Raw genomic sequence first — 11,732 nt, 5'->3', positions numbered from 1 at the left:
TCAATGGGATAGATATTGTGGCTGTGTGGGAATCATTGCATTAATTGTATGATTACAGCAGCTTCTGTCTTAGCTAAGCAATTTCTTCATAGGTAGGATGAGTGTTTGGGGTCATTATCTTCTCGCTATTGGAATCCTTTACCAAAGCTACTGGGTATACCGTGACAGATCTGATGGTACTTGTGTTGGCTCATTATTCCTACTATTTTGCAAATATCTTTTATTTTAATATAAGAATACCCTCACACAATCACACTACATCTCATATGTTTTATGGTATATGTTATGTATTCAGGTAAATATCAAAAGTTCAACTGTGACTCATTTGTCCACAACATCTTTTACCAATGATCCACAGCCCAGTTTTTGTACCTTTTAACACATTTCAGTCTCCTGACGATATTTGAAGATCGAACTAATGTTTTTCTTTTAAACTGATGCAGTCTTTTTGATACTGTAGATTGGACACTTTTCTGTCATTTAGTACATGGTTGTTTATACAATGTTTGAGATCACTGGCAGTTTTCCTTCTATTTCAAAGTCTGCATATACAAAAATAATAACATTTCTGTTATTGAGTTCAGGTGTTCTGCCTATTTCTTATCTATTTTCCAAATTAACCTGTCTCAGTTTCACAATCTAGGGTGTACTTAACACTGTTTGGAGAGCATTTCAAGTCTGCAACAGTTTGTTGAAGTAATTGATTAGCCAGAACACAAAGAAAATAGAAGATTTTGTGAGAATGCAGAATGCAGACAGAAAGAAATACTTTTTTTTAGCTAAAGGTGAACAAATGAATGATTAGGTGATGGTATGCTGTCTGGTGGTAGGACTATTGTGTTGTGATTTATTTGCTTGAATGAGTGTTGTTCCACTAGTTGTTGTTTTTCTAGGTTTCAATGTTTTAGGCTGATTCCCTTCATTTGGCTGTAAAGAATATGTTGCAGTATAATATATATGAATAATATATATACATACTGTATTTTATATTGTGTCATATTAACCTATCAATAATTATTAACATATCACTTAACAGTTCATGTGTAATCTAACCGGAAAACCTAATTATCATAGTTTTTTCAGTGTGTGCTATTTAAGGTACTTTCAAAACAGTTCACAACTATTTACAGCTGTTCCAGTTTTGATGTATGTGTTGAAAGTTTTAACATCTAACTTCAAGTCTCTTTATCAAATACATTTAATATTTTGTACTGCTGTTTTGTATAAGATGAAATATGGAATATAAAAAAAACAAAAACTGGAGAATAAAACATTGGAAAATATCCAGAATAATAAGTTTTCATTACTCAGTGATGAATCACCAACCAATAACTACAAAAATTGTTGGATGTTTTACTTGATTATCTTGCCCATAAAGCTAAATATTTAAGTGAAACAATGAACCATCGAGTGTGATAAAAGCTGATATTGAGTCCTTGTATAATGAAAGTGTTAAGCTGTGGGAAAAGCAAAGATTTATGCACATGGTAGAACATAACATTATATATAGGACTAAAGAATGTATTAAAGACAAGGTTATAAGAGGTGACCAAACTTCTTGACATAAATGGGGTTGTCAGCACATTAAAAGGCTGTGATAATCCAAGTTTTTTTTTTGGTTTTTTGTATTTCTTTAGCTCAGAGTTGGGGCCCGGCATGACCAGCTGTGTTAAGGCATTCGACTCGTAATCCGAGGGTCACGGGTTGGAATCCTGGTTGCACCAAACATGCTACTATTCAATGGTATTCAATCCCACTATTCGTTGGTAAAAGAGTAGCCCAAGAGTTGGCGGTGGGTGGTGATGACTGGCTGCCTTCCTTCATGCCTTACACTGTTAAATTAGGGACGGCTAGCACATATAGTCCTCGAATAGCTTTGTGTGAAATTTAAAACAAACAAACAAAGCTCAGAGTTGGACTCGAGATCTTTTGTGTATTGGACAAGTGCTCTAATGTCAGGTTTTTATGTATGTGGGCCAGATTATTTACAGTAAGCAATAACTTTCAACAGTAAACAAACAGCACATAGTCTACTTGTTTTAAAATAATGTATTAAAACAAGTCATACATGTATACAAATGTTCAGTATACTCGTGTATTGCAGTTGTATTCAGTGCTTGAAATAATTGTCCCTTTTTAATCATAACTCCACACAAGCTGGTTTATTTATTTTAGAACATAGTTTGACAAGATGCATTATTATTGTCAGAAGTTTTCATAATTAATAGAATGACAGATTTTCAACAGAAAACAATTTTATCCTAACTCCATGTACACATATTCATAAAAGTCTTGAATCACACCTGTGGAAAATATATTTTATCTGTCAATAACCTTGTGTGTATATAAAGCATTTTATAAATCTTTTATAAAGATTTGGTTGATTAAAGTAGTGGTCGTACACAAGGTTTAAGGCATCATGAAAAATGTGATGAGATGTTCCCTTGAAATTTGTGTGTTGTTTGGAGTCAGTAATCAATATGTAAATAATATTCAGGATTATAAAAATAAGGGATAATGAACATATCTTTATTGTTCCACCATTTTCTGTAGTCTCGTACCCACTCTTTAAAAACAGTTTTTCAATTCTTTAAATTCCTGATCATTTAAGATAGTTTAGTAGGCTTTTTATACAAATTTGAACATTTTTCTAGTTGTCTTAAGCATATGTGAGAAACAAAAAATATTATTGAAGCCTGCACTTTGTGTATTGATTTGTTCTAGTCATTAAAAAAAATTAGTATTACGTGTATTATTTTTGTTAACATCAAATTATGTACCCTACTTTAAAATAAAATTGTTTAGTATTAATATTATTTATTTAAAACTAGTATATTAATATTGGATTACTGAGGGTTGAATTGTTGATTGTGATATAGCTTTTTTTTATTCAGTTTTTAACATACAAAATAGTAATATAGATTATGTAACAGAATTTAACAAATACCATGACCAAATTAAAGTCTTATTATTTTAGAAAACCTTTTACATTAGGAAGTAAAATTACTGGAAACTATTATACTTTTAAATTTGCAATGCATGCTTGAAATAAATATTAAGAAAGAATAAAAACAATTAGCTGTGCAAACTTCATGGTATATTTTATGAGGAGTATTGAAAATTACCTTGTAATTTAAATAATTCAGTATGTATTATGTACAAAAAAATTAAACACTGGTGTAGGAATCCAGATTTTAAAGGCCATTTCTTTTAGCTTAGGATATGGATAATCCATCTAAAATGTTGCTTGTTCTGCCTTCCCAGCTTTTGTCCTTGGAAATTGTTTTGTAATTTAAATGATTCAGCAGGTATAACACGTGTAAAAAAAAATTAAATAATATCCATATTTTCTTGAGGTCACCAGGAATGACAGTTTCGAGTGGTTGAAACAATTGAGATACTACTTGGATGTGTATGCTGATAACTGTATTGTTAGGATTTCAACATATGAGTATAATTACAGCTATGAATATCTTGGTTCTTTTCCTTGTCTGGTGGAACACTCCACTCACTGTAAGGATCTTGTTTAGCTTTTCTTCTCCTTTAGTGTAAGTGCTAAATATAGATACTTATTTAATATGCAGTCCCCCTTTGCTAGATACTAGAGTCAAATGTACTTCCTTAGGGTCTCATTCACTGTGATATATAATTTTGTTATAGAATCAGTAATAGATACGTTCCTCCAGATGCTTTCTTATTTATATTAAAGTCTGCCAAAACACTGTAGCATAATTAAAATCAAAAAATAAAAGTCCAGATTAGGTTGTTTGTTCTTCTGTAATAACAGGCCTTTCTAACCAACATTTAAATGTGTATAATAGTCTTCTGTGTGTGTGTGTGTGTTTTTTTTTGAATTAACTTGCCTTACAACTTGTTGAAAATGCACCTTTAAATAATTTTAATCAAGTAATATGACACCAAATGTAAACTTGTAACCAGTCTGAACAACATGTCTTATCAAAAGTATGCAGATAAATGGTTTGCATTATGAGTGGCAGATATGTCATACAACTAACAAGATAACCAATTGATAAAACAGATATGACATTGAAATAAATTATTATTAATCCAAAATCTTTATTTTTTGTTACTAATATAATGCATTTTATTTTTCTTTGTTAGTTTGTAAATCAGAAGTTAAAGTATTATAATATATATGTGATTTTCTTAAGTTAACCTGTTAATTACACTGTAATAAGTTATAAAGGGTATTCAAAGTGATGTACCCATAATCTACTGAAAATGATATAAGTGATATAAGATAACTAACGAAACCACATTTTACATTTTTGTCTCTGCAAAAGATTGCTGCTACTTCTGTATGATGGGTGTTCTTGAATTAAACTTAGGGGAGCAGCTACTGGCCCTGCAGGGACTGGGAAAACAGAAACTGTAAAATATTTAGCCAAGTCATTTGCAGTTTGGTGTGTTGTGTTTAACTGCTCTGAAGGAATTGATTACAAAGTAAGTCAGTGAGCAATGCTCAAAACTTAATTTCTAAAATACGATGATACCAGATCCCTTTTGAAGTGGAATATTTCAAACTTTGGAAGATAACAATTTAAAGGTTACTAAAGGTACTATTTGTGGTAAGGCTGGAAGATAGGAATGTAATTGAATATGTTAGATTAATATCATTTTGTAATGCATTTGAGACAATTTTGAAATTAATTATAATGTTTACATTTTAGTATTTGAAAAACAAATTCCAAAATATGTTTTATGATAAATCTGATAAAAATTAAACACAGCCAATGCTACAGTTACTCATATGTTTTTCATCTGTTGATGTGGTTGTATGATGGATAATTATATTCTGGTATCATATTTACCTTCTTACAAAACTGTTCTTGTTCAGTGGTACCCTCTATATAAAAACCTTTTCTTTATCCATTCCACAAGCCTTCCACTCCTCTTTCTCCCACTATTGGAAGTGCAAGATTCCAACATGTATCTCTTGTTGGTCATCATGCATGAACTCTTCACTAGCAAGGGTATGATATAATCATGTGATGCATGTGACTTCCTCTGCAATCATCTACTGTATTATCATTCCTTGGTCAGCAGTATTTGAGCTCAGACATGCTCTTTTGTTTGTTTATTGCTGTATGTTTGATTTTGTTTTTCTCATGAAGTAGTTATTCTTTGCCTTAATTTTATTTTTTCAATCTGATTCTATGTTCATATTTATCCCATACCTTTTGTTTTTCCCATACTGTAGGACTTTTACTTTCCCTATTCTTAACATTGTTATGCTTTCTTTCTAGATGCATCACCCTCCCAGACATCTTACCCTTCCAGATTGGGACATTAATGTAGTTCAAATTTCCTTTACCCCTGTTTAACCCATTTTTTCTCATTTTCCGTGTTTAATTTTTCCTTTAAGTCATATTTCTTTTTTCTCCTATCCTGTGGATGCTAAAGATCAGATTTGTTTACCATTGAAGTTTCACTTATCCTTTATCAACTTACCCATATTCTCCTTTATTCAGATTGTTTCTTTCTCTCAAAGACTTTGGCAGCTTAGGAGGAACGTTTTTTCTTTTCTCCTATTCCCATCTTTGTTTTTGACCAAGATTCAAATGTGTTTCTGTGTCTGGTCAAGGTTCTTCATTCTTATATAGCCTACACTACTAACTTGCAGGGAACACTTTCCACTTCTTTATCCTCTGACAATCCTCTGCCCTTCATATCTTTCACCCTCTACTCTTACCAGTTGGGTCCACCCTATGGTTTGGTTGGCCTATTCTTCCCTACCTTCTTCCTCCCAGACATTGTTCTCTCAATTTGACACCTCACTTTTTCCATTGGTTTTCATCTGCATTGTTCAGTGGAGGAGAATATGCAATCTGACATATGAACCATTACCTGTACAGGTTCATCTCTCACTATCTTTATCATATCATGGTTTCCTCTTCACTGGAGTCTTGTGTACCACTTGTGGCTGTTATTCAGTCTTTGGTGCAACTCTAGCTGGTAAGTGTTTATTCATACTTTATTTATTTATTTATTTACTTTTTATCACATGGATTCCACTCTGTGGTGAGTGATGCCTGACAAGATATTCTTGACTCTAAATCCACATTGTACAGCCATGTCAACTTGCACTTTATCTTCCATGCTTTGCATACTGACTGCAAAGATGTGGTGTTACACAAGATTGTTTAAACGTGAATAACTTTGAGGAATTTTGCTTGGACTGGCACTACCCATGGACTGTGTGAGTAAATCAGAAGGAGATTGTTGTCCATGCCTAGAGGGAATAACTCGTTAAGGTCTGTTTTTGAAAATAAGGTTTTGTGGTCACCCATCACAATGTTTCTTGTGATAACATTTCTCTGGACTATCTGATGTATTGTCACCCTCCTTTCTTCAAGCGGAGTATGGGATTCATTGCCACATTCCAGTTCCAAGTTGCTGGAATGGTTGTGCATGCTCACTGTGGAGATAGGGTTCCACATTATTGCTTGAAAGTGAATATCTTTGCAGTATTTTGCTTCATAAACATGTCTGTCTCAGATTGTATCACCCATAGACTGCATGGGTAAAGCAGAAGAAGATTGCTATACATGCCTAGAGTGAATAACTCATTATGGTCTGTTTTTGAAAGTAATGTTTAGTGGTCACTCATTGCACTGTTTCTTGTGATAAATTCCTCTGGACTCTCCAATGCATTCTCACCCTCCTTTAATCATTTCAGTTCCAAGTTACTAGGGTGGTGGACCCTTGAGGCACCCTGCTGAACAAGCTTCACACAATAACCATTCAGTTTCAGAGTAGGTAGGTGGTACTTTGCAGGTGTTGATGATATAATAGCCACCAATTTTGCAATAATCCATACAATCGAGTGAGAAGTCAAAATGTAGTTCACCTCTTTTAATTGGGAACCATCTTTTTATCCTAGTGTGGATGTCTGTACTCTGTGAACAGGTTTTGGATTTAGAGTGAATCAGTCAACATAAGTTTTCACACAGGTTTCAGGTTGTTTATCTTCCTGACTTGATTTCCTCCATCTGTGTTGTGGGTAACAGCAGTGAAAAGTGGGATTGTTCCAGACTATCCCTTGTCCTCTCTTTTACAGGGATGTTATTGCCATTTGGATGGCCCCATTCTGTTTCACAGTTGGAGGAGTTGATTACATGAAAGAGACATCCTTTTGATACCAGATGTCAAGTATTTGGACTGATAGCTCAGAGCTAATCTTTGTGTCGTACCCAAAAATCAGAATGGTTTTCACTCTCCCAGTTCTTGGGTTTGAGATGAAGATGATATGATCCTCTCCTTACCCTTGCATAAATGTCTGTACCCCACAAGAAGGATTTGGAGGTAGTGGGCTTAATGAGAACGGTCCACTGTGCTATAACCACTTTTATCATTGTAGGATTAAGTTACAATATCTTCTGCTGGTTAGGATTACCTTCCTACAACGTTCTGTCTTACTTGGATGTGCTCTTCTTAATTTCCACCCTTATATCTTACACATTTCACACATGGGTGAAGAGTATACGTGACTCAGAAATGGTGTGCTTCTCCTCTTCTTGTCTTTAAATCTCTCATTTTCAGGGGTATACATCATATGCTTGCACTGATCCCTTTTTAATTTTAATATGGATTCTAACTTATTTTGTGAGAGGAGGTATGTAATGTATCCGAAGTTATAATTTTCCTACACTGAAAATGTGTTTCTGATGAGTAATTACAACTTCCTACCCTTCCTCTCCACTTTTCTCTAGTGCTGACATCTGCCAAATTTCAAAGTGGTGGTTTATTAGAGGACTGAAGAGAGAATCACATGCATCATGTGAGCATATCATTCTCCTATTGGTGAAGAGGCTACGCATGATGGCTTTCATGAGACACATATTGGAATCATGCAACTTCAATATGAAAAGGAGGAGGGGCAAAAGGCTTGTCCCATGCATTATATGCAAATGAACAGCACTGAACGAGAATAGCTAATGTGAGAGAAGTATATGTATGTATCAGAAATATATTTTCAGTATTGGAAAATTATAACTTGTAACTATCGTGTGTTGACAAAAACAGATACAGCTTTTTAAAATATTTAATTAGTTTGATTATCAGTATCTAATAACAATAACTTTTTAGTCCACCTATTATTAAATGATCATAGTTTATGTTCTGTTTTTTCCTCACATTTTAACAATTTAAAATATAGTGGCAGTGCTATCATTTTTTAGTAAAGAGCTTTTCTTATTAGCTAACCATCTCTCCACTGACATTTTTTACTTTGCATGTCACAAGATGTTAGTAAATTACAATTAAATGTAATTAAACTACATTTTTTCATGGTATAGCAATAAGTATAGCTTAAAAATGTAGCAAATAATCCATATTTTAATAGTGTAATAATAATTTCAAATTTTTAATTTTATAAGGCAGTATTAAAAAAATTTTCTTCATTTGTGATAATTGAGTCATTGTCTTTCTTGGCATTCTCTTATCTCTAACTTCTTCACCACCTCTGGGAAAATATGAAATTTAACTTAAATTACTTGGTATAACATTGTTGTCATTGAGGTAATGCATAATTTTTAAAGCTTTCAATCTGATTTGATTACAGACCACAAAATAAACAATCAGCCTCTTCTTTCAACACTCACCTATCACATCCTCTTCTTCAGATATTTCCAAGAGTTCTCTCTGGTGTTCAGTACTATATTTTCTTTAATCATCTTCAGTTCAAGAAAGAGAAAGTTTGAATGTGACCGTTGACAGACACGTTTTAGGGACGAGAGTATAAATGGTTACTGGATTGTAGGGGGCATTACAGGTGGATGTTAGGTTATTAATTAGTGTAGGTATAAAGGTGTTCCTTTATACTGGTTTTAGTTGCTGTATAAGTAGGGCTTCTTTGAATTTGCATTTGTTTCCTTACTTAGTATATGGGGTTTTCTATGGTTATGTTGTGTTTATTTGATTTGCAGTGTTCAAAAATGTGTGATTTGTTCTTTGAATCTGGTTTCCATTTTTCTGTTTGTTTCTCCAATATAGAAGTCATGGCAGTTGCTTCATTGTATTTTGTAAATTATGTAGGTGTTGAGTTTGTCAGTGTAGTTTTTACATCGTATGGACTTTAGTTTTGAACTTAGTTTTTGAATAAATTTGGTGTTTACTGGAATGTTGTTTTTTTTTATATGTTTTCACTCAAATGTTGGTTATTTTTTTTGCTGATGTTGGAAACATATCATATGCAGCAGTATAGGGTTTTGTAGTCTGTTGTATCTTGGAATTTACTATTGTTTGTTTGTTGTTGGTCTAGGTGTGTGAGTATAATTTTTTAACAGTTTTTTGAGGAAATTTGTTGATGAAGTGCTGTTTTATTTTGTTGATTTCATCATTAATTTTATCAGGTGAATATAGTTTTGTGGCTGTGTTTATTTGGTTTCTTAATATGTTGAGTTTTTGTTTTGTTTCATGTGCTGAGTCCTAAATTACTAGAACTGATACACAATTCAAAATAGAAATCCACAGAAAAATCACCCATACTAGATTGTACATTATACCATTCAAGGGGCAATAAACAATAAAATTATGTATCAGTAGATGTATACTTGTTACAAGCTATAAGATATTGAAAATAAACAGTTGTAGTATTTCATTACAACTTTATATCATTCCAGAAAAAAAAATGTAATTGAGGTTTATTTCTTAACTTTATATGAAGGTAAGTTAAGTCCATCAACCCAGTATAGTGTCATGGTAGAGAAAATAATAGAGGTAATACAAAATGTCTCTGAAAACAATTCATTTCACATTGATTTAGAAAATTTCAGAGATTTTGCAAATAAAGTTTGAAAAGTTTCAGATGACAAAAATATTTTTAACATGAAAATTACTTTGCATTTGGACCAGTCAACCATCTTACTCCATATACTTATGGAAAAATGTTAATAAAAATACATAATCGAAAATTCCAATTCTTTTATCTACAAAGGATTTGCAAACTGTATGCCAAGTCTTGTGAAGCCACATTAGGTACTATCACTGTTATGGTGCATATATATTCCTAGTTACATGATGGTTACAAGTTCATGTTGAATATACAAACCAGTTATGGAAGTGTTAATTTCAGTTTCTGTGTTATATCTTGTGTAACAGTATACTTCTGTAAAATCTGGCAAAGAGATTTTAATGTTGTATTTCTACTTCTTATAAAGCAGAAACAACATATTTGTAATTTGTGTTGTCCTACAGAGAAATTTTGAAAGAGGTAAATGTTTAGGAGGAGTGGTTGTATCATGACTTAAGGTGTTAACTTTTGTAGTTTAAAGTTTGTTTTTTCTCATGAATTTCAGTTGAGCTTTATTATTTTTCAGATTTTTTTATTTGCCTACAGCTATAATCAGAATTACCATATATCTGAATATTTAAGATACACTGATTTCAAAATTAAAAAAGACTGAATAAGAATCTATTGTATTTATTAATGTACACCAGGTGACAGCTGTCTTGTTCCAGGTAAATGGATAAAATAATAATAGTGAGTTTGTTTTTAAGTTAAATATGGAAAGAAACGTTTTGTACAAGTATATATCAGTTACAAGCAAGACATCAGTTAAAAACTAATTCTGAGGAAATTGTTAACATAGTTATCTTATTCAGTAAAACTTTTGTTTCCCTATATAATAATATTTCCCCAGGGCAAGAACATGTCTGTGTATACATATAATGCATGACTAAACATTAAAATAACAAAAGTAATATGATAAACTTTAAAACAATAGGTCTTAACAAACTAAAAGCCTGTATTTCTGTTAATTCTATAACTTGTAGTGAAAATGAACCTGTTTACATTAGGTAATATGACTTAGCCTGTTAACACAATTATAGTTTTATATTTATTTCAAGACCAGCACTGTTATTGATGGTTTAAAAAAAATGTATAATTTTACTAAATGTATTTGAAGGGTGACTGTTTTGTATTATTTAACAACATACAGGAGGCATGATTTCTGACAATTGAAAAATTTACAAAAGGATGAATAGTTTTTAGTGTAATTTATGGTGGGCATCTTCAGAAAATATTGTTAATTCTTATGTTTTAGCATGTAGGCAGTTATCTGGAATTTACTTGCTTTGATTAATCATAGGGAAATATTGCTATAAAAATTGTATTGGCTCTTTGGACCACCATTGTAAATGGTATTTAACATGATCCATCCCCATGTCTACTGTGTCCCAGTCTAGAGTGCCAGTATTATATTGACCTTAGATTTTTTTTCTCCACTCAATAGAAAACGTGTGCAATGAAATTACGTGCTTCTTTTATTTGTTTTACCATTTATTTTACTGTCTTCTGTGTAAAACGTTTTTAATATTTAATATGTAGTAGAGCACAGTAGAATGTAAAAATCATATCCAGTAGTTTGTTATATTATACCAATCATCTATGTTGATATTGGGCTTGGAGTCTGAAGCATGAAAACTCATTTTATTTTTTCACCAGTACAATCTGACAACTTTTTATTGTTGAAGCTCACATTATGAAACTAACATGTAAAATGTTTTGTGAATTTTTTTCTTTCAAAATGAATTTTAAAACAGGTGCATTTTTGAAGTAATATTATCATTAGGTCAAGATATTTGATATGTGATGAAGATAAAATTAACTTCCAGAAATATGGAACAAGGCCTAAAAGTTAGGAGCCATATTTCTTGCCTTTTGATTTTTGGCATCAGATAAAATCCTTTGTAAATTCATATAGGCA

This window comes from Tachypleus tridentatus, chromosome 7 (assembly GCF_004210375.1).
Source record: "Tachypleus tridentatus isolate NWPU-2018 chromosome 7, ASM421037v1, whole genome shotgun sequence".
Taxonomy (NCBI): Eukaryota; Metazoa; Arthropoda; class Merostomata; order Xiphosura; family Limulidae; genus Tachypleus; species Tachypleus tridentatus.
This window is presented reverse-complemented; position numbering follows the sequence as displayed.